This window comes from Neomonachus schauinslandi, chromosome 4, assembly GCF_002201575.2.
Source record: "Neomonachus schauinslandi chromosome 4, ASM220157v2, whole genome shotgun sequence".
Lineage (NCBI taxonomy): Eukaryota > Metazoa > Chordata > Mammalia > Carnivora > Phocidae > Neomonachus > Neomonachus schauinslandi.
The window spans coordinates 101754664-101782203 of NC_058406.1; the positions used below are offsets into that span (position 1 = coordinate 101754664).

Sequence of the window (27540 nt, forward strand, 5' to 3'; positions counted from 1 at the left end):
CCTTGAGCTGGTCCTGGCTCCAGTCTGAGTCCAAGCCGACACAGGCAGCTTGTAGTTTGTACTCAATTGTGCCTCTCCCCGAAGTGGGGTAGTGCCTGAGCTTCTATTTCCAGAATCCTAGAGGAGGATAAGGATGCTTTTGATATTTTTTCCTTACATTTCTGTAGAGACCCTTGAGAAAACGGATACATGAAGGTCTTTCACAAAAGTAGTTACTGCCTGCTTTCTCTCTGGATACTTTCTTGTAAGGAGAACCAACCAAGGGAAGAAAATTCATTTGACTTAAGGATGCTTCTGTCTGTTATGCTTTCCTTAATTCTGAGAAAAATGTCTCATTTGGTGACCTCTGGGTCAGCATAAATACACGCATACGTATGCACATTTATACATACGCACATTTATATATATATACAAGGCAAGAAAATAGATGCTTGCAGGTATTGGAAAGCTAGAAATACAGTTGCACCCTTATAAAACATCATTATCTACATCAAAACAAATAATACAAAGTCAAAAGAAGAGAAAGTAGAGCCAACATGGCAGTCTGTTTCCTGGACTTTGGCCCTGCACTTGGTAGTGGCCTGTGATATGAGTAACACTTGGTCTCATGGCTGGTCTTCTGTCCAATTCAAGCATCTAATCAAGGACTGACTTGGGTGGAATGTTCACCATTTTAAGAAAGCCAAATGCCCTGAGACCTTCAGCCTTGGCTATGGAGCTGTTTAAAACATGAAGGCCTGATTAAAGTGTTTGACTTAAAATTTGATAAAAAAACAAAACAAAACAAAACAAAAACAAAAAAACACAAAGTGACAGAAGCCAAAGGGATCCTCTATTTCTGAAAGAAAGGCAAGGCAGAGTCATTGCAGCTTGATAGGAATGACCTGGCAGAGCAATGTAATGAAAGGGAAGAGAAAGACAGGGAGGGAAGGAGTCCCACTGCTCTTGGCTTGCAAGGAGCTCTCCCAAGCCTCAGAGCGTGTAAGTCCCCCAGCTTCTGAAGCTTCCAGTAGCTCCAACGTCCAAAGGATAAAAACTTTCAAATTGCGTTTTGTTCCAAATTGGGAGTCCTGACTGAAATGTGGGTTTCCAAATCCAGGATGTGAAAATACTGGGCCCTTGCTTCCAGGGAAAGACAATATAGCCCCTAAGCGGGGGCCTCTGCAGTACTGAGCTCTCATTTGGCTGAACCACTGCCTTAGTTCTTTCTGAAGACATTGCTTCTGGTTGAATTTTGCATATCACATGCCTTAAATTTGGACACAGCACAAAGCTCTGTATTCAGGAAGGGGTAGAGACACTAGAGTGGAGAGGTTGCCTCATATGTGAAAAATGAAACTAATAGGGCGCCTGGGTGGCTCAGTTGGTTAAGCGACTGCCTGCGGCTCAGGTCATGATCCTGGAGTCCCTGCATCGAGTCCCTGGATCAAGTCCCTGCATCGAGTCCCGCATCGGCAGGGAGTCTGCTTCTCCCTCTGACCCTCCCCCCTCTCATGTGCTCGCTCTCTCTCATTCTCTCTTTCTCAAATAAATAAATGAAATCTTTAAAAAAAGAAAAAGAAAAACGAAACTAATACAACACCCTATGTTAGTTATATTTGAATGAAAAAAGAAAAAAAGAAAAAAATGTCCTTTCAGAAACTGGATAGAATTATTTTTTTTGAAAGACTTTAATGTGCTCTTTTCTGAAGAGTCTGGCTTGAAAATGCAAGAAATATAAAAGACATCATTTGCGTCCTTGGAGGACCCCAAAGGAACCCTGTAGATAGGTCTAAACTCACTGAAGTAAGCAAGAGTTGGAAACAAGTTTTGAGCACACCAAGCCTGCCTTCCAAGGAAGGATACATAGTTACAAAGTGCCAAATTCTGGCAATACAAGAAAACTACTTTGTAGACAAGTTTTACCTTTATTTCTAGAGCTCCAGATTAAAATATTTCAGTTACATCCACTAATACTCCACTGGTTCGTTAGAGATTGATTGATTGATTGATTGATTGATTGAAGTGAGGGAGAGCTGGCCAGCACAAGGCAGACTGAGGGCTGGGGGGGGAGGAGCAGAGGGAGAGGGAGAGAAAATCTTAAACAGACTCCACCCTGAGCGTGGAGCCTGAGTCAGGGCTGGATCCCATGATCCAGAGACTAAGACCTGAGTGGAAACCAAGAGTCAGCAGCCCAATGACTGCGTAACCCAAGCACCCCTAGGGCTTTTTGTTATCTGATTTAAACTTTTTTTTAACTTATTTTATTTAAATTTAATTAGTTAACATATAGTGATCATTAGTTTCAGATGTAAAGTTCAGTAATTCATCAGTTGCATATAACAACCAGTTCTCATTACATCAAGTGCCTTCCTTAATGCCCATCACCCAGTTACCCCATCCCCCCACCCCCTCCCCTCCAGCAACTCTCAGTTTGTTCTCTATAGTTAAGAGTCTCTCATGGTTTTTCTCCCTCTCTGATTTCGTATTATTTTTTTTCCCCTCCCTTCCACTATGATCCTGTTTTGTTTCTTAAATTCCACATATGAATGAAACCATATGATAATTGTCTTTCTCTGATTGACTTATTTTGCTCAGCCTAATACCTTCTGGTTCCTTCCATGTTAATCTAAATGGTAAGATTTCATCCTTTTTGATGGCTGAGTAATATATATATATATATATATATATATATATATATATATATATATATACCATCTTCTTTATCCACTCATCTGTCAGTGGGCATCTGGGCTCTTTCCATAGTTTGACTATTGTGGACATTGCTGCTATAAACATTGGGGTGCAGGTGCCCCTTTGGATCACTGCATTTGTATCTTTGGGGTAAATACCCAGTAGTGCAATTGCTGGGTCATAGGGTAGCTCTATTTTTAAATTCTTGAAAAACTGGTCAGTGCAAATGCCTGATCCAATATATGGGCAGAGGGAGTAAGGTGTGTGTGTATGTAGGCACAAGAAAGTAACACGGTAGCAGAGATCCAATTTGCTGAAGTTCCCAGTCCTATTTCTTTGTGAGGTGCCATTGTTCTATTATATTTAACATTGTTGTGGTGACATTCTTGGTTAGAACTGAATTATAGTAAGTGAAGTGGTTCTAGAAGAACATAAGTTTATATAATCCAGAATTTGTTCTGGATTATCTGGAATTGGGTCTTAGACCTGATTAGATTTGAAGGTATTAAGGATCCTGATGTCAGGGGACATCATCAGTTTGTTGTAGGAATTCTCTGCCTTTACTGCCTGCAGTTCTTGGTCACGCCATTTCCAAGAATGAAGAGGTAGACCAGACAAAGAGTGGTGGGCAGCAAAGCATAGTTTATTGAGCAAGAGTATAAAGCTCCTGGAGAGGGAGGGAGCCTGAGAGGGTTGCCTTTGGAGTTCCCAAGTTTAGGGGTTTTTATGAGCTCTTCTGCGGAACTATCTTAAGCAATCAGGGTGTGCTGAGTGGTGCCAATCAGGGCTCTGGTCATGTATCTGTCTGCCGATTAGGTTAATGTCTCTGTGCTGATGGTCTTTTTTGCTGACATCTGGGGACTTATGTCTTAACTGCCCCTTGCCTATGACATTGACAAATGCTTTGTGGTTAATTGACTTATTTTAGTACCTTTTGCAGAAGTCATTTTTTGCAAAGGTTGCAAAGCAGAATGCTGGTGTGGTCCTATCTAAGCTGTAAAACAGGATGTTAGTGCTGTTTTATTTTTGCTGTCCTGACTCCATATTTTCTTGTTGGGGACGCTGGCCCTGACTACCTAACTGTCCAACTAACCCCTAACAAGTTCATGGCATGCAGTAGCAAGACATTTACTCAAGAGGCTCTCACTGTTCACTTGCTTGGTTGACTGAAAACTTGCACTAAAAAGTGGCCTATTGTAAATGAAGTTCAAGTGCCAGAACCTCTTTGGTATATTACAGAGGAAAGTATGCAAAGGCTTAGGGAAATCAGGATGCTAGAGTGGATTTATCATGTAAGACAAGCTCATTCACCCCTATCTATATCCTCTAGAAAGATCAAGAATAACACTATTTTGAAGAAGGCTGTGGGAAGTACATTCAAGAAGGCTTTCTCTGCATCCTCCAAGGACTCTGTGGTGGCTGTTTTGGGAAGGACAGTGGGAACTGCTGCCATTGAACCGTGATCCCTGAAATTAATGGAGATAATAGGAGATGGAGTTGAGAGTGTCACGTGACAATTAATTCCCAAAGACAAGGTGATCACAGTTAATACAATGGATACCAGACCTGAAGAACTAATCAGAATGGCTCAGCACTCTTTGTCGTTAACTCATCAGTGTCCCTAGATCTGAAAGAGATGGGTAGTCTATTAGAGTTTTATTTGATCTGTAAAAGCAGAAACATTTTTGTTCTAGTGAACATAAGTCTGACTTGAATCACAATAGCCACACATCCTCATCAAATTCACAATAGTAGAGCCCTTTGAATGAAGGGAAGATAGGTTCCCTCAAAGAAAGCTGCTATTTATATGGCTAAAAATTAATACTCTCAGACCTTTAGTCAAATAGCATGTTCATGCCAGAGTGATCTGAGTAGAATGCTCTATTAGTAAAAGTTCACTTTATAACAGATTATTTGACAATTGTACCATAATAAATATTACTTGACCTTAGCTATTATTGGTTATGCTTAGTTGCTAAAAAATACTATATAAGGATTATCATTAGGGTTGATTATCAGTCAAATCAGAATGAGGCAAGTTTAGGGCGCCTGCGTGGCTCAGTTGTTAAGCATCTGCCTTGAGCTAAAGTCACAATCCCAGGGTCCTGGGATCAAGCCCCGCATCGGGCTCCCTGCTCAGTGGGAAGCCTGCTTCTCTCTCTCCCACTCCCCCTGCTTGTATTCCCTCTCTCTGTGTTCCCTCTCTCTGTCAAATAAATAAATAAAATCTTTAAAAAAAAAAAAAAAGAATGAGGCAAGTTTAGAATTTGAACATTTATTTGACTGTCATGAGATTTACCTTTAGTAGGAAGCCAAAATAGAGTATCTAACTCTATTTAATTTAATATCTATTTGCATATTTAAGCAGAATTTAACAATTTTATAGGAGCATACATTGAAATTATTTATAACAACATTTGGTATTTTTTTTTAAAGATTTTACTTATTTATTTGACAGAGAGAGACACAACGAGAGAGGCAACACAAGCAGGGGGAGTGGGAGAGGGAGAAGCAGGCTCTCTGCTGAGCAGGGAGCCCGATGTGGGGCTTGATCCCAGAACCCTGGGATCATGACCTGAGCCCAAGACAGATGCTTAAGGGCTGAGCCACCCAGGCACCCCAACATTTGGTATTTTTAATTTTAGTCATTCCAGATAGGTGTGGAGTGATATCTCATTGTGGTTTTAATTTGCCTTTACCTAATGGCTAGTGATGTTGAATGGCTTTTACATGTGCTTATTTGAAGTCTTTATATCCTTTCAGGTGAAATATCTGTTCTTATCTTTTTCCATTTTCTAATTGGGTTGTTTGTTATTTTACTACTGAGTTTTGAAATTCTTTTTATATTCTAGACACTAGTCCTTTGTGGATATATGATTTGCAAATATTTTCTCCTTGTCTTTTCATTCTCTTAACAAAGTATTGTAGGGGCGCCTGGGTGGCTCAGTCATTAGCGTCTGCCTTCGGCTCAGGTCATGATCTCAGGGTCCTGGGATGGTGTCAGGGTCCTGGAATCAAGCTCCGTGTCGGGCTCCCTGCTCAGTGGGAAGCCTGCTTCTCCCTCTCCCACTCCCCCTGCTTGTTTTCCCTCTCTCGCTGTCTCTCTCTGTCAAATAAATAAATAAATAAATAAAATCTTAGGAAAAAAAAAACAACAAAAAACCCCCAAAGTCTATTGTAGAGCATTGGTTTTTAGTTTTTATATGGTCCAATCTATCAATCTTTCCTTTTATGGATCATGCTTTTGGTGCCAAGATTAATAATTCTTTGCCTAGTCCTAAACCTTGAACATTTTCTCCTACTTTTCTATAAAAGTTTTATAATTTTACATTTTGCTTTTAAGCATGTGCTCTATCTTGAATTACTTTTGTTTAAGGTGTGAGGTTTAAGGCGAGGCTCATTTTTTGCCACTAGATGTCCAATTGCTCCAGCATCATTTGTTGAAAAAGGCTATCCTTCCTCCATTGAATTGCTCTTGCACCTTTATAAAAAATCAGTTGGACGTAATTGTGTGGGTCTATTTGTGAGTTCTCTATTCTGTTCCATTGATCTATCTTTCTATCCCTTCACCAATACCACACCGTATTGCTTACTATAACTTTATAACCCTATATAATAACCTACCTAATCAGCTAAAGTGATTCCTCCCAGTTTTTTCTTCTTTTTCAAGACGATTTTAGCTATTTAGGAGTCTGTTATTTCCATATAAGTTTTATAATATGCCTATCTATATCTATAAAATATTTTGCTGGGATTTTGATAGGAATTACACTAAACCTATAGATCAGTTTGGGGAGAGTTGACATCGTTACTATCTTGAGATGTCCAATCATGAATACAGTATATCTCTCCATTTATTTAGGTTTTTAAAATTTCTTTCATCAGTATCTTATAATTTTCAGCATACAAATCCTTTATTTGCTTTCTTAGATTTATATCTAAGTATTTAATTTTCTTTGCAGCAATTTTAAATTGTATTGTTTTTAAATTTCAATTAAATTCAATTAAATAATTTCCATGTATTCTTTGTTAGTGTATAGAAATGCAGTTGATTTTTATTTATTTTTTTTTGTGAGAGAGAGAGCACGAGCAAGCAGGGGGGGGGGAGCAGAGGGGAGGAGGGGTGGAGGGGCAGAGGGAGAAGTAGGCTCCCCACTGAGCAGGGAGCCCAATATGGGACTCTATCCCAGGACCCTGGGATCATGACCCGAGCCGAAGGCAGACGCTTAACCGACTGAGCCACCCAGGCGTCTGAAATGCAGTTGATTTTTGTGTGTTGATCTCATATCCCACAATCTTGTTGAACTCATTTATTAGTTCTAGGTTTGTTTTTTCCTAGGAATTTTCTATATAGACAGTTATGTCATCTGCAAATAGGGACAGTTTTCTTTCTTTCTTATTAATCTATATGCCTTTTATTTCTTTATTCTTGCCTTAGCGCAGTGGCCAGAACTTGCAATATGATATTGAATAAAAGTCCTGAGAGCAGACATCATTTTCTTGTTCCTAATCTTTGGGGGAAAGTGATGAGATAACAAAAGGCAAGCTGAGGGTAAAGGGCAAACTGACACTCCACATACCACCTCCCCCTCTCAAGGTGGGAGTGGGATAGATGTGACATTTTTCAGCCTCTCACAACTGCCCAAGAACAAAGGAAGGAAAAAGCAAATGGTCAACTGATAAAGATCACAGTCATACAGGACCTAAAACTCCATCAGTTTGTAACTGTCTTAATGATTTACAAGAAAAGCACAATCTTGAGAATAGTCAGACCTCCAGGAACCTATAGACTCAATTTCCTGGAGCCCTAATGTCACCTTCCCCCTCCATAGGATAAAAAACCCTATATAATCAGTTACTTCTCACACTTAAAATGCATCTTTCTCTGCCCAATGGGTCTTATCCCCGTGCATTAACAAAACCACCTTTTTGCATTGAAAACATCTCAAGAATTCTTACTTGACATTTCACTCTCGGACCCAAACACCAAATTATATCAGAAAGCATTCAGTATTTCACCACTAAGTATAATGTTAGCTGTAGGTTTTTTGGAAATGCTCTTTATTAAATTGAGGAAGTGCCTCTTTAGTCCTATTTATCTGAGAGTTTTATTCATGAATGGTATTGGATTTTATTGAATACTTGTTCCGCGTCAGTTGGTGTAATAGTATGTTGTGTCTTCTTTAGCCTGTTTGATGAAGTTTTAGAATGTAAGTGAAGTCCGGAGCCGACGACCAAGAAAGAATTCTTAAGACGTCTCTTGTGCAAAAAGGTGGTTTTATTAAAGCACGGGGACAGGACCTGTGGGCAGAAAGAGCTGCTGCCCTGTGGTCTTGAGGAGTGGCTGATTATATACTCAGGAGTTGGGGAGGTGAGGACAAAGGGGGTGTCCTGAAGGACTGTCATATGCTAAGGACTCTCCGGATACTGGAGGCCTGGTTATTGTCAAGCCAAGGCTGTTTTCCCCTCTAATGAGGCACTAACAGGAAGACAGTTGGGACCTTCCTGCAGGGATGCTACATTCTTCCTATCACATGTCCTTGTCAACGGGCTTTAGGTTTAGAAGAAATTCAATTTTATTTACATTTCCCTCTGGAAGCTATTGCTAAGGCTTTTGTAAGTAAACTGAGGGAGACTCCTGTCCTGCAAAAGACTGTGATCTCTATCAGTTAACCATTTGTTTTTCCTTTAGGGCAGCCCGGAGTGCCTGAGGAATGTTACATATATCCCAAAGGGGGGGTGGTGGTTTGTAGGGTGCCAGCTTCCGCTTTGTCCTCAGCTTGCCTTCTGCTCCCTCCTCATGTTGATACAGTGAATTATGTAGAGGCCGCTTTAGACAACAGACTTGAGCAATGGAAACTTGATCACGGCAAAAGGGCCCGCAGCAACCACCTGGCTGAATACAGACAGACCCATCTAACTAACAGACAGGTACTAACTAACCAATGGCCTACTTACAACTAGGCACTGTAACCATAAAGGGGAAAATTCCATTCGTCGCCATACCTCCTCATCTTCCCTCTTTAAAAACAGTGGCCTTGTGGCAGATGGCTTCTCCTTTGCTGTCTTGCCCACGGCTCCCTGGTGGTATATTCAATAAATTTCTATCTCCTTTGTTCTGCCTTGGGTGAATCCTTTCACCACCCATGCCACCGGCTTCCACCTGATCATCGCCCCACATCTGGGGGCTCCCATCTGATCAAAAGAGAGACACCACAAATTATATCAATTAATTTTTTAATATTGAACCAACCTTGCACACTTGGAATAAATCCCACTTTGTCGTGATGTGTAATTCTTTTTATACATTGCAGGATTCAATCTGCTCATATTTTGCTGCTGATTCAATCTGCTAATATTTTTGCATTTAAATTCATGAGGGCTATTGGTTTATAGTTTTCTTTTGTACTATCTTTGCCTGGTTTAGGTATCAGGGTAATATTAGCCTCATAAAATGAGTTGGAAGGTGCTCCTTTCTCTTGTATACTCCAGATTAGATTGTGGAAAATTAATGTACTTCTTTAAATGTTTCATAGACTTTTCCAGTGAAACCATCTGGGCCTGGAGATTTCTTTATTGGGAGTTATTCAACTACAAAATAAATTCTTCAATCTTTACAGGATTTTCAGATTGTCTATTTTATCTTGGTTGAGTTTTGCTAGTTATTGAGAAATTAGCCCAATGCTTCTAAGTTTTTGAAGGTGTTTTTTGTTATTCATAACAAGCCTCAGGGCTGGTTGCCAGGGGAACTAATTGTGATTAGAAGGTTGGAACTTTCAGTCCTACCGTCCTACCCCTGGGGAGGGGAGAGGGACTGGAGGTTGAATCAATCACCCACAACCAATGATTTACTCAATCTTGCCTATGTAATGAAGCCTCCATCAAAAATCCCTGACCTACAGGGTTCAGCGAGCTTCCAAGGTGGTGAACACATGGAGGTGCTGGGAGAGTGGCAAGCCCAGAGAGGGCATGGAAGCTCTGCACCCCTTTCCACATACCTTGCCCTATGCATCCCTTCCATCTGGTTGTTTCTGAGTTATATATATACATTTTTATAACAAACCAGTAACCTAGTAAGTAAACTGTTTTCTGTGAGACACTCTAGCAAGCTAATTGAACCCAAGGAAGGGGTTCTGGGAACCTCTGGTTTATAGCTGGTGGGAAGCACGGGTAATAACCTGGACTGGTGATTGGCATCTGAAATGGGAGGGAGGCAATCTGGTGGGACTGAACTCTTAACCTGTGGGATCTAACACTATCTCCAGGTAGACAGTGTCAGAATTGAGTTACATTGTAGGACACCTAAGTGGTGTTGCAGAGTTACTTGATGTGTGGAAAATTCATATAGCTGGTGTCAGAAGTGAAGTAATGTTGTAATACTAAGGCTAGAGGAGAGAAACCAGGGATGTTTTTCTTTTACAACAAGTTCACTGGGGGTAAGTTACTCTCCTAGTTTTCACTGCTTCATTCAGGATGCTCTTTGAGGAGTCTGATGATGATATAGGCATTCCTCAGTGTCCCCTGATTTTTTGAACCCAGCCCAAAGAACATCTTTAGTCTCTCTACCACTGGCTACCACATGCTCTGCCATTATCTTGACTTTCTTCGGATAATTTTCACCCTCCAAACTTGCTGACTTTCTTCCACTTGTTCTCTTAGTTCTGGACTCTCAGGGTATTGGCTCAGCTCAGGTTCTTAGAGGAAACACACACAGTAGAAGCCACAGTCAGGTCCCAACTGCAGTTCCGAGGGCATGTTTAATAAACATTTCGGTGCCCCATGTCCTCAGAGAAAACAGAGTGGGAAAAGACCTCGAAGAGCAAAAACAATAACCTTATTTTACTGATGAGGAAGCACATAACACACCCCAAGGAACCCACATCTAAATTTCAGGGGACCTTGGTCAAACATAGGTATTTCCGCTGTGAAAACAAAGAGTCTTTCCTGGGACAATTCTTTCATCACAATTCTATAGTCCTATTATTTATACTCAGCCAGTTTTCAATTGTGGCTGATACAATGGGATCAAGGAACACAAGTATCAAGTAAAATTTATCACAGCCATAATTAAAATGTAGTGATGCACTTGTCTATAAGACGTCGGGCTCCTGTGCCAGAAGATCCTCTTCCTGAGAGCAGGCCCTCTGTCTGCCTTGTTCACCCCATCTCCCCAGTGCCTCCACAAGAAACTGTCACATAAAACATTCAGTAAATATTTGTGGAATGGATAAATAACAGTTATCAGGAATAACTAACTTTTACTGATGTTGTCCAGTCCTAATCATATTTCCAAACAAATGCTGTCCTGGGTCTATGCTGAAGAAATAAAAGCATGGCCTTAGGAAAGGCAGTCCAAGATTTGATATTTTCATTTATTTATTATTATTTTTAAAGATTTTTATTTATTTATTTATTTGAGAGAAAGAGAATGAGAGAGAACACATGAGAGGGGATAGGGTCAGAGGGCAAAGCAGACTCCCCGCCGAGCAGGGAGCCCGACGCGGGACTCGATCCCGGGATTCCGGGATCATGACCTGAGCCAAAGGCAGTCGCTTAACCAACTGAGCCACCCAGGCACCCTATTTATTATTATTTTTAAAGTAAGCTCTACACCCAACATGGGGCTTGAACTCACAACCCTGAGAGCAAGAGTCACATGCTCTACTGACTTAGCTAGCCAAACAGGCACCCCATAAAGCAGTCCAAAATTTCAATACCAGCTTCATCACATATCACATATGCTTTAATGGGTGATTTCACTCTCCTCTTTCAGCCTATTCTGCTCACATCTAAAATAGAGAAGGAAGCATTAACCAAGAGAGTTTCTGGATGTTCAAATTAACATCAGCAGAGAAAGCTCCCAATCCCAGCATCATAGTCATTGGTGCACTTGTTAAAAATATCTGGGGAATATATGAAAAATCCACAGTTAACATCATACTCAATGGTGAAAAACAGAACTTTTCCTCTAAGATGAGGAATAAGACAAGGGTGTCCACTCTTACCACTTTTATTCAACACGGTACTGGAAGTCCTAGCCACAGCAATCAGACAAGAAAAAGACATAAAAGGCATCCAAATTGGTCAAGAAGAATTAAAATTTTCACTATTTGCAGATGACATGATACTGTATATAGAAAACCCTAAAGACTCCATCAAAAAACTACTGGAACTCAGTTGCGGTGCCTGGGTGGCTCAGTCGTTAAGCATCTGCCTTCGGCTCAGGTCATGATCCCAGGGTCCTGGGATCGAGCCCTGCATCGGGCTCCCTGCTTGGCGGGAAGCCTGCTTCTCCCTCTGCCACTCCCTCTGCTTGTGTTCCCTCTCTCGCTGTGTCTCTCTCTGTCAAATAAATAAATAAAATCTTAAAAAGAAAAAGAAAAAGAAAAAACTACTGGAACTCAGTAAAGTTGGAGGATACAAAATTATTATACAGAAATCTGTTGCATTTCTATACACTAATAATGAAGTAGCAGAAAGAAAAATTAAGAAAACAATTCCATTTACAATTGCACTAAAAAAAATAAAATACCTAGGGTTAAACTTAACTAAGGAGGCGAAATACCTATGCTCCAAAAACTATAAAATGTTGATGAAAGAAATTGAGGATGACACAAACAAATGGAAAAATATTCCATGCTCATGGATTAGGAGAATAACTATTGTTAAAATGTCCGTACTACCCAAATCAATATACAGATTTAATGCAATCCCTATCAAAATATCAACAACATTTTTCACAGAACTAAAATAAATAATTCTAAAATTTGTATGGAAACATAAAACACCCTGAATAGCCAAAGCAATCTTGAAAAAGAACAGAACTGGAGGTATTGCAATCCCAGATTTCAAGATATACTACAAAGCTGTAGTAACCAAAACAATGTGGTACTGGAACAAAAATAGATACATAGATCAATAGAACAGAATAGAGAATCCAGAAATAGGCTCATGCTTTTTTTTTTTTTTTTTACAGTAGGCTCCATGCCCAGTGTGGAGCCCAGTGCAGGGCTTGAACTCATGACCCAGAGATCAAGACCTAAGCTGAGATCAAGAGTCAGATGCTTAACCAACTGAGCCACACAGGCACCCCTAAACTCATGCTTTTATGGTCAAGTAATCTATAACAAAGGAGGCAAGAATATACAGGGAGAAAAAAACCAGACTCTTCAATATATGGTGTTGGGAAAATTGGACAGCTACATGCAAAAGAATGAAACTGGACTGCTTTCTTATACCCTACACAAAAATACTCAAAATGGATTAAAGACCTAAATGTGAGACCTGAAACCATAAAATTCCTTGAAGAAAACATAGGCAGTGACCTCTTTGACTTCAGTTGTAGAAACATTTTCTAGATGTCTCATTTGGCAAAAGAAAAAAAGCAAAATTTAAACTATTGGGACTACATAAAAATAAAAAGGTTTTGTGCAGTGAAGGAAATCAACAAAACAAAAAGAGAGTCTACTGAATGGAAGAAGATTTTGCAAAAGATGTATCCAATAAGGGGCTTAATATCCACATATATAAAGAACTTATACAACTCAACAACAAAAAGCCAAATAATACAATAAAAAAATGGGCAGAGGACATGAATAGTCATTTTTCCAAAGAAGACATACAGATGGCCAATAGACACATGAAAAGATGCTCAATATCACTCATCATCAGGGAAATGCAAATCAAAACCACAATGAGATATTCCCTCACACTTGTCAGAATGGTTAAAATAAAAAGCACAAGAAGTAAGTGTTGGCAAGTGAGGATGTGGAGAATAAGGATCCCTCGTGTACTGTTGGTAGGAAGGCAAGCCGGAGCAGCCACTGTGGAAAACAGTATGGAGGTTCCTCAAAAAATTAAAAATAGAACTACCAGTACGATCCAGTAATTCTACTTCTGGGTATTTACCCAAAGAGAAACATGAATTTGAAAATATATATGCACCCCTATGTTTACTGCAGCATTATTTACAATTGCCAAATTATGGAAGCAAGTGTCCGCCCATAGAGGAATTGACAAAGAAGATGTGGTATTTATATACAATGGAACACTACTCAGCCATAAAAAGAATAAAATCTTGCCATTTGCAACAACATGGGTGGAGCTACAGGATATAATGCTAAGTGAAATAAGTTAGTCAGAGAAAGACAAATACTGTAGATTTCACTCATATGTGGAATTTGAGAAACAAATGAACAAAGAAAAAAAGAAACAAAAAAACACTCTTAACTATAGAGAATAAACTGGTGATTGCTAGAGGGGAGGTGGGTAGGGGGATGGGTGAAATAGGTAAAGGAGATTAAGAGTAGACTTATTATGATGAGCACTGAGAAATGTATAGAATTGTTGAATTATTATATTGTACACCTGAAACTACTATAACAGTGTATTAATTATCCTTGAATTTTAAAAAATAGCTGGGGATACAGCCCAAGAAGCCACATTTCAGACAAATTCCCCAGGACATTTTCATGCAAAGGAAAAGCCCCACCATTAAGCAAACAATTTGAGATGAAGATCCCCAAAGCCCCAATTGCAACAAGAGTGACTCAGCTGAAGCATGCAAGTCCTTTGTTCAGGGTGGTCTTTCAATGGTAAGTGTCCCTATTTTCTTGAAAGAATGTCCCAACTGATTTGGTAAACAAAGAAAACACTGCTTCCCCAGTACATGTCTTTGGCTCCTTCTGTTTCCACGCCCCCCCCCCCCGCCCTTTTTTTTCTCTGCTCTAACTGCTGGGTATCTCAGCTCTTCATATGGATCATTTCTTCATGAAGTATCCTGTTACTGTCTTCTCCTCTTGGTGAAAGAGAGGATGGAAATTAGTCTGGATCTCCATAGTTCTAGGCTTTCTTTCTTTTTTTTTTTTTTTTAAAGATTTTATTTATTTATTTGAGAGAGAGAATGTGAGAGAGCGAGAGAGAGAGAGAGAGAGAGAGAGAGAGAGAGAGCATGAGATGGGGGAGGGTCAGAGGGAGAAGCAGACTCCCCGCTGAGCAGGGAGCCCAATGCGGGACTCAATTCCGGGACTCCAGGATCATGACCTGAGCCGAAGGCAGTCGCTCAACCAACTGAGCCACCCAGGCGCCCCAGTTCTAGGCTTTCTGCTAAGCCACCTCAGTGACCTGAAAGAAATCATGACTGATAAAAAGTCAAAAAAGAGGATCTCAGAGGACGATGAGATCATAAGGGCAGCCCCTTATGGGAGATAGAACAAAGGCATGATCAGTGTCAGATCTTTTAACATGGGGGAAACGTACCAACTAATTATGGAGAGGACGCTGCCATGGAGAAAGAGAGGAGGGTGAGGACCATCCAGAGGAGTGTGAGAAGAAAGAAAAAAGTGGATTAAATGAAGATGGAAACAAATGGTGTTTTAATTGGGTGGGGAGGAGGATATTTACTGTTGAGATAGTCTCGGGAGAATCCTATGCATAATCAGAAGCTTCATTAGCAACCAGGAGAATTGAGAGTGCTTGATCACAGAGAGGGAGGCTCAGTGTGCCAGAGCTTAATGCCTGAGGCATTGCTTGTAGGCCAAGCTCCAACAAAATTCCCAGTTAACTGTCTGGAGTTACAAGCATAGAAATAGAATATAAGGAGAGCTTCCTACCCAGAGAGGCTCTGCCCTTTGGTTGTCTAGCCAAACCAACACCCAATGCAGCCTGCTCTAAAAGTCTACACTCTGGGCATTGCCTATTTTAGCAGCCATTTGCAGTCTTTTTATACCTTTCTGCCAAAACTGCCAACCAACCACCTTTAAAAACCTAAAATACTGCTGCTTGTTCAATCCTCCTTATATAAGTACAATATCAAGGCATACATATTCCCATCCCCCTACCTTTATTGAGGACTGTCGTAAAGTCGTTCCTCATCCTCCCCCGTTTAAAGATTTTATTTATTTATTTGAGAGAGAGTGAGAGAGAGAGCATGAGCAGAGGGAGAGGGAGAAGCAGACTCCCCTGCTGAGCAGGGAGCCCGATGCGATGCAGGGCTCAATCCCAGGACCCTGGGATCATGACCTGAGCCGAAGGCAGATGCTTAACCGACTGAGCCACCCAGAAACCCCTCCTCATTCCTTTCTAATTAAAATAGATTTTATGGCTCTTTCTCAAATAAAAAATCAAAGAGTTCTGGATATTTTTTTCTTCTTTGAGTCCTCTCCAGTTTTCAAATGGTCACATTCTTCAAAAAAAATAGTAACTAAAACAAATATAGTATTCTACTGAAGTGTAACTAATTAATTTGGTAGAAGGGTTTCTCCCCCTGACTTTTGATATTCTTCTTAATATACTCCAATACCATTTTCCTTTTCCTCACAGTGGAATATATTGATGTTTCATTTAAATTGAGGTCAGTTTTGACCTCCTAATGTCTCACCTCTCACTACCACCTCTGCCTGTGGGATGCTTTTGTTTTCGCCTTTTTTTTTTTTGGTACGAATATTATTTTTATACTTGTTGGTTTTACATTTCATTCTGGCTGCATAAGGTCAGTTTACAATAAGTTTCCTTGAATATAGAAGTGGACACCCATTTTGATGATGATTTACACATCTGATGATTTTCTTTTATTCTTTTATTCAAGTTACCAGTACACTGAACATGAGAGGGCTCAGGAAGAATTTTGACTGACTGGCTGGAGGTTGCCATTCATGGGCTGTATATGGCCCATGAATGTGACCTTTCTATAGAGCATGGTAAAAACTGGCCCTTAGGTATTTGGTGGGTAATCCATGACCTGCACATGCAGTGGTGTTAAGTGGTGTTGCGGCTGAGATCGTCAAGGGATGCTCAAGTGTGGCACAGGAGGGACCTATCTGACCCACCTTGTGTCTCCATTCTAACTGAGGTTGAAGCATGAGACTGAGGAGGATGCCTTGGAGCATCTATCTCTATGGTTCTGCTGCTAGGCTGCTGGTACCACATGTTTGATCCCAGGTACCTCCACATGTGCAGCAAAATGTTTATGAAAAAGTGAAGGAAGAAAGACCAGGGAAAATCACTTTTGAAAGTTGTTGTCTTACTTACTCTACTCTGCTCTACATCTAGCTACACAGTGCTATTGCACTGTGAAATGTCTCAAACACATTTCTGAACTCTCTTCTCCAGTAACTATGGGACCTGCCATTGTGTTGGAAAAAGACATTCTAATCGAGTCTTTTGTTTTAAAAACTATCAAGTCCTATTTAAAACCCTGTGCCTACATGATGCCCCTCAGTGATGAGTTATTGACAATGACAATAAGAATAATCACAATAATAGATTTATTGAGCAATTGTGTACCAGGTACTATGCTAAGCCCAGTACAAACATTAACTCATTTAAATCTCCCATTAACATTTTTTTAAAAAAAGATTTATTTATGTATTTGAGAGAGAGAGAGTGTGAGCAGGGGGAGGGGTAGAGGGAGAAGGAGAGAGAGAATCCTCAGGCAGACTCCCCACTCATCAAGGAGCCTGATGCAGGGCTTGATCTCATGACCCTGAGATCATGACCTGAGCTGAAACCAAGAGTTGGATGCTCAAGCGACTAGGCCACCCAGGTGCCCTGAAATCTCCTATTAACTTTTGAGGAAGTGTTATTATTATGCATAGTATACCAGAAAAGAAGCTGAAGATTAGGGAGACCAAATAATTTTTTTGCTCAGGTGCTCAGGTTTTGAGGGTGCAACAGGGAATTGCACCCAGACTATCTATCTCTAAATACTAAGGAGCATCTCCCTGCCCAGAAGATAATGTCTAACTTTAATGATGACTGCCACTTTTAAAGTACTCTTTGTATACATGCCTTTGACTTCTATCCACTGAAAGTAGATCCAGATTTTTAAAATATTCTTTATATTTAATCTATTAGAATATTAATACTGGAAGTATACCAAATCCATCTTCTCAAGCTCTCCCATTTTAAGATGAGAGAATGTAGGTCTATTTTTTTTAAAGTGACATATAATGCTGTTTTTGATAATATATTAGAAATGCTTCTCTTGAGTATAAAAATAACAGTAGATGATCAGCAATCAAATACAGTAGTTTAACATTTGTATTTAATGTTTGATTACAAATAGTATTGCCAACTGTTAATTCAGTTGATCCCCCTCATGATGAAGTGACTTTATGAAGCTGTTTGCTTAAATCTGACAGCCAGTGAGTGGTGTTGGCATTATCAAGGTATGTATGTATGTATGTATGTATGTATATATGTATGTATGTATTATTGTTTTTAGTTTCAGAGGTAGAGTTTGGTGATTCATCAATTGCATATAACACCCAGTGCTCATTACATCACATGCCCTCCTTAATGCCCATCACCCAGTTTCCCCATCCCTCCACCCACCTCCCCTCCATCAACCCCCAGTTTGTTTGAGAGGGAGACAAACCATAAGACTCTTAACTATAGGAAACAAACTGAGGGTTGCATTACCAAGGTATTTAGACTGAGATCCTCAGAGCCTGGCTCCGATGCTTTGTCTCTTGTTCACTTATGCTGGAGTTACTCCTGTCCTATAGCAGCTACGGCCATTAGTCACCAGGCCACATCCCAAATGGCTCTGTCTTAGAATGGGCATCTGTTCATCCTTCGGGTCCCTCTCTCACTCAAGACGGTCAAGGAAATAAGAGGAAAAGGAACAGAGAGACCTGTTCAAGAGGCAGAAGTAGACCTATTTAAGGCAACAAACTTCAGTTAGGAGGACTTAAAAAAAAGCTTTTCCAGCATGAGAAGTGATGTTCATGCAGAAATTTAAGGAAGGACCAGGTACTAGCTCGGACTCTTCACAGGAGAAAAGATGTCTGGGAAGAAAGGAGGAGAGAGCCTGTGTGGAGGAGGTGAGATGTGTTGGTTTGGAAGCTACCATCTGTCAGCCTCAAACACTGGTTTTGGAGGACCTGCAAACCAGCTGTTCCTGTCAGAGTGTGCTGATGGGGGCACTGGAAGGCAGGAAAATGAGAGGGATTTGCTACTTCCGTCTTCTCACGTTCATTTTCTACATCACTTCAGCAACGGTTCTTCAGCTTGTCAGTTGCTTCTGGGAGTTACAGTTGGTCCCAGATTCTAGTTTTCCCCCCAGTTCCCAAAACGATGTTTGGTGTGCCCCTTCAGAGATACTAGCATCAGCAGCCCCACACCTCCTGCTTGGAGTCGCAGTGGCAGGACCCCTCTTGAGAGCTCCCGAGGCACTGGCACCAGCACCAGTTTGGCAGTGTCCCCTCCTTAGAGGTCTGGATCTCAGCTCTGTGAGGGGACTTGCTCAGGCTCTGGAGGCACTACAAAAGGTGGACGTCCCCTCCTCCTCAGGTGCAAGCTTTGCAGGGTCCCTCCCTCTAACTCTTGAAGAGTTAGCCAGCTACTTAGCTTCCGCCGAAAGAAGTCATTTGGATCTGAAGGAGTGGGTCCCAAAAGGGGACATGTTAAAGGGGACATGGCTGGTCTAATCTCAGAAAATAGTTCCTTTAGTTTCTCATTGTCCTAATCCCGGGGGCCTCATCTCCTCTGATTACCTCTGGTAATGGCAATAGCTAGATAGTGTCTTCACTTCAGAGCTCTAGGTTCCAGCTGGGGCCTCTCTTCCAAGTGTCCAGACTTCACAGACCCAGTATATTCTTCTGGTTTTCCAGCCCTAGGTATGGTAACTATTTCCTGCTCTTTTTTTTTTTTTTTTTACTTTTTTTTTTATTCTTATGTTAATCCTGCTCTTTTTATCTGTGTTAACTTGGTGTTTGCTTTTTGAATGTTGAGCTTTCACTAAATGTTGAATCCATCTCACATGCCAAATTATCTGGTGTGGTTTCTGTTTTCCAGACTACTCATCTCAGTAGTCACTGCCTGGGCCAAAGCTGTGCAACTCGAGGACTGATCACTTGAGCTCTTCCCACTGGATTGTTTAGCTGTCTCCTACTTTCTTTCTTTCTTTTTTTTTAAAAGATTTTATTTATTTGAGAGCGAGTGAGAGAGAGAGAGAGCATGAGTGGGGGGAGGAGCAGAGGGAGGAGGAGAATCAGGCTCCCACTGAGCAGGGAGTCCGACGTGGGACTTGATCCTGGAACCCCAGGATCATGACCTGAGCCAAAGGCAGACGCCCAACCGACTGAGCCACCCAGGTGCCCTGTCTCCTACTTTCTTATGGAGCAGAAGAAGAGGCATCCCCAGGAAACCCTATCCACCCAATTTTCCAAGATAGCTGTCATTGGAAAAAAACAAAACAAAACACATAAACAAGCTATTTCTGTGGGAGAACAGACAATAACAATCTACATTCTATTTTTGACAATTCTGAGTGCTGCATGTGTGGTTAGTCTAGAAGTGACTGCTCTACAGCACTGGGCAGGTGGAGAGGCCTGCATGCCCTCCCTGGGTGAGGGTGCTCCTGTGAGTACTCTAGGATCGCTGTCCTTGACTTCAGCTCTGAGGGCTGGGGCATTGACCCTAAGCTGGAAAGATAAGCCAGCAGCCCCTCTTTGGTGATGGATGAGAGCTCTGTTTCCATCCTGGCTGCCAAATTCTGAGATTCGACAAGGCCTTGCTCTTAGTGCTTCATCTGCTGGTCTATAAAGGGCTCACATCCTGGCTTTGGGGGCAGTGGTTGGTCAGACTCCCATTCCTCCCCAGCCCCCAACCTTTAACATAGGAACCTCCACGGAGAAATAGCCCTGTTGTGATGGCACACAGGTCCTCTTGGAGTTGCTTAGTGAGCACTTCTCACCAGCTAGGTCCCAGACACTACCAGTTCCCAGCCAACCCATCAACGACTCCAAGGATTCCATCTTCCCTTTGGTGTTTCATTTAAGAGACAGGGAGAAGAACTTATCATTTTTTTGTCCAATGTACAAATGCTCCTCAAACTGTAGCTACAAAGGGTAAAAAGGTAAAAGGTTGGCAGAAGAGAGCAAAGAACAGGAGTGTGCGGGCTGAAGATGAGTTAGAGAAGGAGAGAGAGGAAGGGAGTTGGAGCAGGGGTTGGGAAGCTTTTATATAAAATATCATCTCTGGGGCGCCTGGGTGGCTCAGTTGGTTAAGCGACTGCCTTCGGCTCAGGTCATGATCCTGGAGTCCCGGGATCGAGTCCCGCATTGGGCTCCCTGCTCAGCGGGGAGTCTGCTTCTCCCTCTGACCCTACCCCTCTCAAGCTCTCTCTCTCTCTCATTCTCTCTCTCAAATAAATAAATAAAATCTTAAAAAAAAAATCATCTCTTTTCAGATCCAAATGACATTTTTGCTGTCAAGGCCCATAGGAGACCACCAGAACCCAAAGAGCAGTATTCCTCCTGGACCTTGGAAGCCCAGGATCTGGGTCTGGCACTGACTTTCTTGCTGTGTCTGTTGTGTGCATCCCCCTGCTAGATCCTATGGTTCAGCTCTGTTCTACTAGCCTCTTCTTGGCCTACAGCTGCTTTTGGAAGTAAGGGCAGAGGAGCAGTGACTCCCTTCAGGATGGTTTCTGGGCAGCTTCTAAACATGCATCTCTTTCGCTGTCCAGCTCTACTTTCTTCCTTTCCCCAAGGATGCTCCCCCAGGTTACAGGGACAATAGGGAAGACAGAACCTCCCTGGTTTGCTGACACGATCTCACTATCCTGAGGCCCGATTCTGGCCTCCCTGCACCCATGGAGCTGACTATTGGGAACTGTGAGCTGTTACCCCTATCAACTGGGGTCAGAAGGCCTTAATTTATTCTCAGCCCTGCCACCATTGTCTTTGTACCTCAACTTCCTCTGCTATAAAGTGGGCCCAATTATGACTCCTTTATTTCCCACCACCAAGTGCTTAAAGTGTCCCTGACTTCCTCTGGGATTTACAATGACAAACTAAAGGAACTATTTTCTGAGATTAGACCAGCCATGTCCCCTTTAACATGTCCCCTTTTGGGACCCACTCCTACAATGGGTTGATGATCTCTCTCTAGCACTCCTCTTCTAGAGTCCTCATGCTCCAGAGCAGCTCCGGTGTAGTCAGGACTCAAATGGAGAGGCCCAAGATTTTCCTCATTTCCTCCTCTGACCTTTCCTCTTCCATCTTCAACGTTGGTTGTAGTCCTTCAGATACATAGCCTTCAGCGCTCTGCTCCAAATGACAAGCATGATTCATCCATTTGTCATTGCTCTGTAGTATCCACTATTGGAATATACCACAATTTATCCTTTGTACTATTGATGGGCTCTCATGTAGATTCTAATTTTTTAAAGATTTTAATTAATTAATTAATTAAGAGAGTGTGGGGGAGGCGCAGAGGGAAAGAATCTCAAGCAGACAGAGCCTGGCATGGGGCTCGATCTCACAACCCTGAGATCATGACCTGAGCCGAAATCAAGAGCCGGACATTTAACTGACTGAGCCACCCAGGCACCTCTGCAGATTCTAATTTTTGACCTTAACCCACGGTGCTACTATGACTGTTCTACTAAATGTCATCTGATGAAGATAGTATGATTTTCCATTGGAAGCCCCTTCTAGCTGTTTTCTGTGGTATTTTGATATGTCCCCACATTCTTTTTTTTTTTTTTAAAGATTTTATTTATTTATTCATGAGAGAGAGAGAGAGAGAGAGGCAGAGGCAGAGGGAGAAGCAGGCTCCCCGCGGAGCAGGGAGCCCGATGCGGGACTCGATCCCAGGACTCTGGGATCATGACCCGAGCTGAAGGCAGACGCTTAACCGACTGAGGCACCCAGGCATCCCAATATGTCCCCACATTCTTTGAACTCTTCCTTGACTACAGTCTAGACAAAGCCCATCTTGACAATGATCTAACTGAACAGCCCCAGGGTCAGGTGAAGGCTGAAAGCAGTGTTCACTGACCCTGTGACAATTTTCCCACCATGTAGCCAGCAGACCAACACCACACAGTGGTGTTGTCATACTGATCCCTGAGGGGATCCAGGTAGCAAGACAATAGGCCCATTTGGGGGCTACCTGATTCATTCATAGGGGGCAGGGTTTTCTTTACCTTGAGTTGATCATTTGAAGACAGAAGTTGATGTAAAAAGCTTCTGCTATAGCCAGTCCAAGTTTACCTAGCCTCATTAAAAAGCAGGATCACAAATTATGTCTGCAGACTAAGTGCATTTTGCTTAGCATTGGCTAATGATAATCCAGAAGTGGAAAATCGCTTCCTAACTTTCCACCGACCCAAAAGGACATAGCTGTGACTACTTCTTCTGGGCCACCCTATAGGTTTGTGGAGATGAGGCCCAGATTCTGCTTATGAGATTGGTAGTTCTAAAAGTTGAGAGAATATCAGACTCATACTTCTTGATGCTTTAGAGAGTAAGATTGTGTTTGTTTGTTGCCTGGCTTCTAGAAATCTGAATTCACAGGACTAGAGTGTAAGGCAGCATCCGCTGAGGTTTGATTTGCAGACAGACAATGGAAGAAACCTAAATAGGAGTCTTTTAGTCTTTATCCTACAGATGGATGACTGGAGTGAGAGCCATGCAGTCCTAAAGACCAAGAACACAGTGAGAATCCATAGAAGACAGGTGACGCGGTGAGGAGCAGCCTGGAATGGGAAAGCAGGACCAGTGAAGCAGAGGCTAAGTTCCCTCCTGGGATGCAGGACTCAGGGCTCACCACCAAGAGCTGGTGATATCCCTGCTCAGTTCTACTGACTGGAGAGCCAAATCCCTCCCACCTCCTCCTCAGCTGCCAGTTTACTCTCCAGACCCTTCTTTCCTAAAGAAAGTGATGGCCTCCTCCCTTTTTCAGGAGGAAGAGAGGTGCTTAATCTTGAATATGCACAAATATGAACAGCTTGTTAAATTTTACAGTGAACACACCTTCTAACTAGATTTCCCTTTCCATTTAAAGAGAAGGGAGAGGGGTCAATGAAGAGCCCAAGAATGTAAAAGCTAGTGCACCTTCAGAATCAAATAAGTCCTGTTCCATCGTTCACAGAATAGGGGACAGTGGTTCGAGGAGGCTGAGGGAGTAGCTAAGGACACACAACCATTTGGTGAGAAAGGAGAATCTGGTGGGAGAGAGATGAAAGGCTCCAATCTGGAAGGAGCCAACAGCCATCAGAGGCTGACGGGCCACCTTTGTGGAGACAAGAAATAAGGCTTCACAGAAGTCTTATTTTTCTGAAGAGGTTCAGGAAAGAAAGGAACCATCAGAGAAAGCAAAAAAGAATTGGCGAACAAATTAGCTAAACCATGACTACCACATTTTTACCTGGAGATCACCATTCTCCAAAGGGACTTTGCATTTCATTACACTGTAGGAACATTCTAAGAATATCATGAAAAGCTTTAGCTGTTGCACTTTAAGCCATTTCTCTCTCCTATCGTCCTTGGAATTACTCATCAGAGAATGATTTCCTCTTAGTTTCTTAATTTCTTATGGCAGGATAAAGGATAGCATATCGATAAGAATGTTTTTATATGTTTTAATTCCTATTTAGAGAATTGTAGAGGCCAGTAAGACCTAATACTTCTCTTTTAAAATATGCCTAAAGAAAACATTTTAAATCCATGTTTTTCAAGCTATGTTCTCAATTCATGGGTGGATCAGGAAATCAACTTAGTATGGAAATTATGAAAGTGCATTGTATGTAGTAAGGGTAAGTATAATTTTGCAAAATTTTAACTATTTTACATGTTGTATGAACAGAGTCACAGTGTGGTATGTGTTTCTTATTGTGGGTTGTGGTCAGGAAAATTTAAGCAACATGGCTCTAGAAGGAGGATATCTGTGTGGGAAACACAACTGACATGATTCATCTGTTGCTTTTCCACTGATCCTTGTTCCAGATTCTATAACCATCACTCCTGACAGGCAAATGCAAATTGCATAAATGGCCTGATTTTCAGCGTTGCTGTGAAGGAGATGCACATTTTGGGACAGTTTGTAGCTGGTTTATCTGTAATGTTAGGCAATTCTTATTCCTGGCTGTTTGTTAGAATCATCTGTCCAGAATTTAAAACTCTCAAGGCCAAGCTCCATCCCAGATCAAATAAGTCTCAATTTCTTTTTTTTTTTAAGATTTTATTTATTTATTTGAGAGACAGAATGAGAGAGAGAGCACATGAGAGGGGGGAGGGTCAGAGGGAGAAGCAGACTCCCTGCTGAGCAGGGAGCCCAATGTGGGACTCGATCCTGGGACTCCAGGATCATGACCTGAGCCGAAGGCAGTCGCTCAACCAACTGAGCCACCCAGGCGCCCAGTCTCAATTTCTAATAAGGTTTGATAACCATTTTTAAAGCTCCTCAGGTGAATGTAAGGTGCAGCCAAAATTGAGAACCTAAATTCCTTAATCTCACCTTTCCTTGGATGTGCCTTCTTTCCCACTAAAGCACAAAGATAATGCTCTGCCTTCTGACAACAAATCATTCTCTCCCTTAGGGCCATGACTGTCTTAATAATTATTATTTTACCTTCCTGCATCTCTGTGCATTTTTTTAAAAGATTTTATTTATTTGAAAGGAAGAGAGAGCACAAGCAGGGGGAGCGGTAGGCAGAGGGAGAGGAAGAAGCAGACTCCCCCCTGAGCAAGGAGCCCTGGGATCATAACCCTAGCCAAAGGCAAACACTTAACTGACTGAGCCACCCATCTGACTGAGCCACCCAGGTGCCCCTCTTTGTGCGTTTTTATAAAACTGGCCCATGGACTCCCTTTATCCAAGCTAAATTATAGCTAACTCCCCTATCTTTCATGCCTTCAAGATTCATTGAGTTGCATTTTGCCATACTGAAAACTTGATATAACAAAGGCAAAGTAAAAAAGAATGATAATGAGACAGTGCATAGAGCAGTAAGGAGACAAGGAGGGGGATGGTTGGGGTGGAGATGGAAAGTAGAAGGACACAAACGTGGGTATGGGCAAATTGTGGGATATTCATATAATAAATAGTACTCGACCATAAAAAGAAACTAATGACTAATACATGCAACAACAAGGAGGAATTTCAGAAGTGTTATGATGAGCTAAAAAAGCAGGTCGCAAAGCAATAAATAGTTTATGGCTCCCTGGATATGTAGTGGGTGGAAGGCAGGCTCCGTGACTCTGGCTGGTGGACTGGTCTCAGTCCTTGACTTCTTCAAAATAGCATGTGACCTGATCATTGTACTAGTACAACTAAGTAGAATTGCAATCTGGTCCCAAATTTGACATGGCATGTGTTTTCCAAAGCACTTCTCTCTCATTTATTCATTCTTCTGTTGTTTCTCATTGCCTCCATTGCTCTCCTTTCCCTGAATCCACAGTTACCCATTTTACAGGCGGTTCAGACACACCTGAGCTAGTTTTCTCCCTGTCATTGTACCCTCTGACCTCAAAGGTCGCTGAACCTGTAGCAGCCCAGGTGGAGTGTTGGAAGCCCACCTCTTTCCCGTTCCATTTTCTTGGCATTCATTGAGAATGAACCTCTTGAGGCTCTCCTCTTGAATGCTGGTCTTCAGTTGTCCATTGTTCTTCGAGGGAACTTTCCCATGTGTATACTTTTCCCTGAAAGCCCAGAGTTAAAGTCTTTGTTGGCTCTCCCTGGGAGAGAGGGACAGACTATTAGAGGTAAGGAGACCTCAGGCATCTGATGTTCTAGGTCTTGAAACATCTGCCCTCTGCATCTATTTCTGGACTGGTTTCCCTCCAGTGCATCCTCTAAAGTCCTCCAGGTGAAGAGAGCTTTCAAGGAGGCTAGAGGATGCACCTGGGAGACCAGTGACTGCACAGGTCCATAAACCCGATGCTAAGGAGAAAACTAACTCCAGGTAAGGCTTTCATTGGAGGTGTTTTGGAACCAAATACAAAAATAAGAATTCAGATTCTTCGGGTCAAGTAGTAGACCAACTATTGAAGGCTACTGACGCAATCCAAACCAACCCTGGTGACAGAAGAATCATCCTGTGTGGTTGGAATCCAAAGGCTCTTCCTCTCCTGACCCTGCCTCCACACCACGCCCTGTGCCGGTTCTATGCGGTGAATGGTGAGCTGTCCTGCCAGGTTTGCCACAGGTCGCAAGCCATGGGCCTGGGTGTGCCCTTCATCACCAGCTGTGTAGGCCCTGCTCACCTACACAGTCTCACACATCACAGGCCTGAAGCCAGCTAACTTCATAATTACTTTGGGAGAGGCACATATTTACCTGAATCACATCAAGCTGCCGAAAACCTCAAAATGCTTCTAAAAGTTGAGACAATCGATGCCTCAAGGCTGAAGACTTTCAGATTGAGGAGTATAATCCTCACCCTACTATTAAAATGGAAATGGCTATTTAATGAAGTACTTCTAAGGAGGGGTTTGAAGGATCATCAGTCTTTAGGGGTTGGACTGAATGCCCAGGTGAAAGCTCGTTTGCCCTCAAGAAGAAGGAACTAGGTCAAAAATCTACTGGTGACCAGCAGTTACTGTTCATTAACTTTTAAGGATGTTGCCCCTGGCACACATAACCTTGCCAGTTCGCTTAGTAACAAAAGGCCTTGAGTTTGGTTAGCTCACCAAGGATGTGTGAAAATGCCAAGACTGGGAATAAAGTCAGGAGAATGAAAATTTATATACTCTTAAAAATGTGTGCATGCATTTCAATCCCACATTTTTATAAAGAAGGTCAGTGAATTTCAAGAATTACATATAAGCTATTTCTCCAAATTTGAGCAAACTGAGTAAACCAGCAGTCATAATAATGTACAGTTGTACTCATAAACATTTAAAGTTATATTTGCTTTATGTGTTGCTGTAATAACCAAGTGTTCTGCAAAAAATAATAATAATAATAATAAAGAAATAGCTAATAGAGAAAACCCATTTTTCCTTTAACCTTTTCTATGAATTTCTGGCCATTATGGGTTTTATTCTTTCCTCACAAATTTTACTCTATATAGGCATTCAATACACGTAAACAATAATTTTTAAGTAAGAATTTATTAATTTGATCCATTCATTT

At 41.8% G+C, this 27540-nt stretch overlaps 1 pseudogene; it reads left to right on the forward strand.

The window, feature by feature from the left end:
- LOC110578477 overlaps positions 1-26875 on the forward strand; it is a 64298-nt pseudogene extending 37423 nt beyond the window's left edge.
- The last annotated feature ends 665 nt before the right edge of the window (positions 26876-27540 follow it).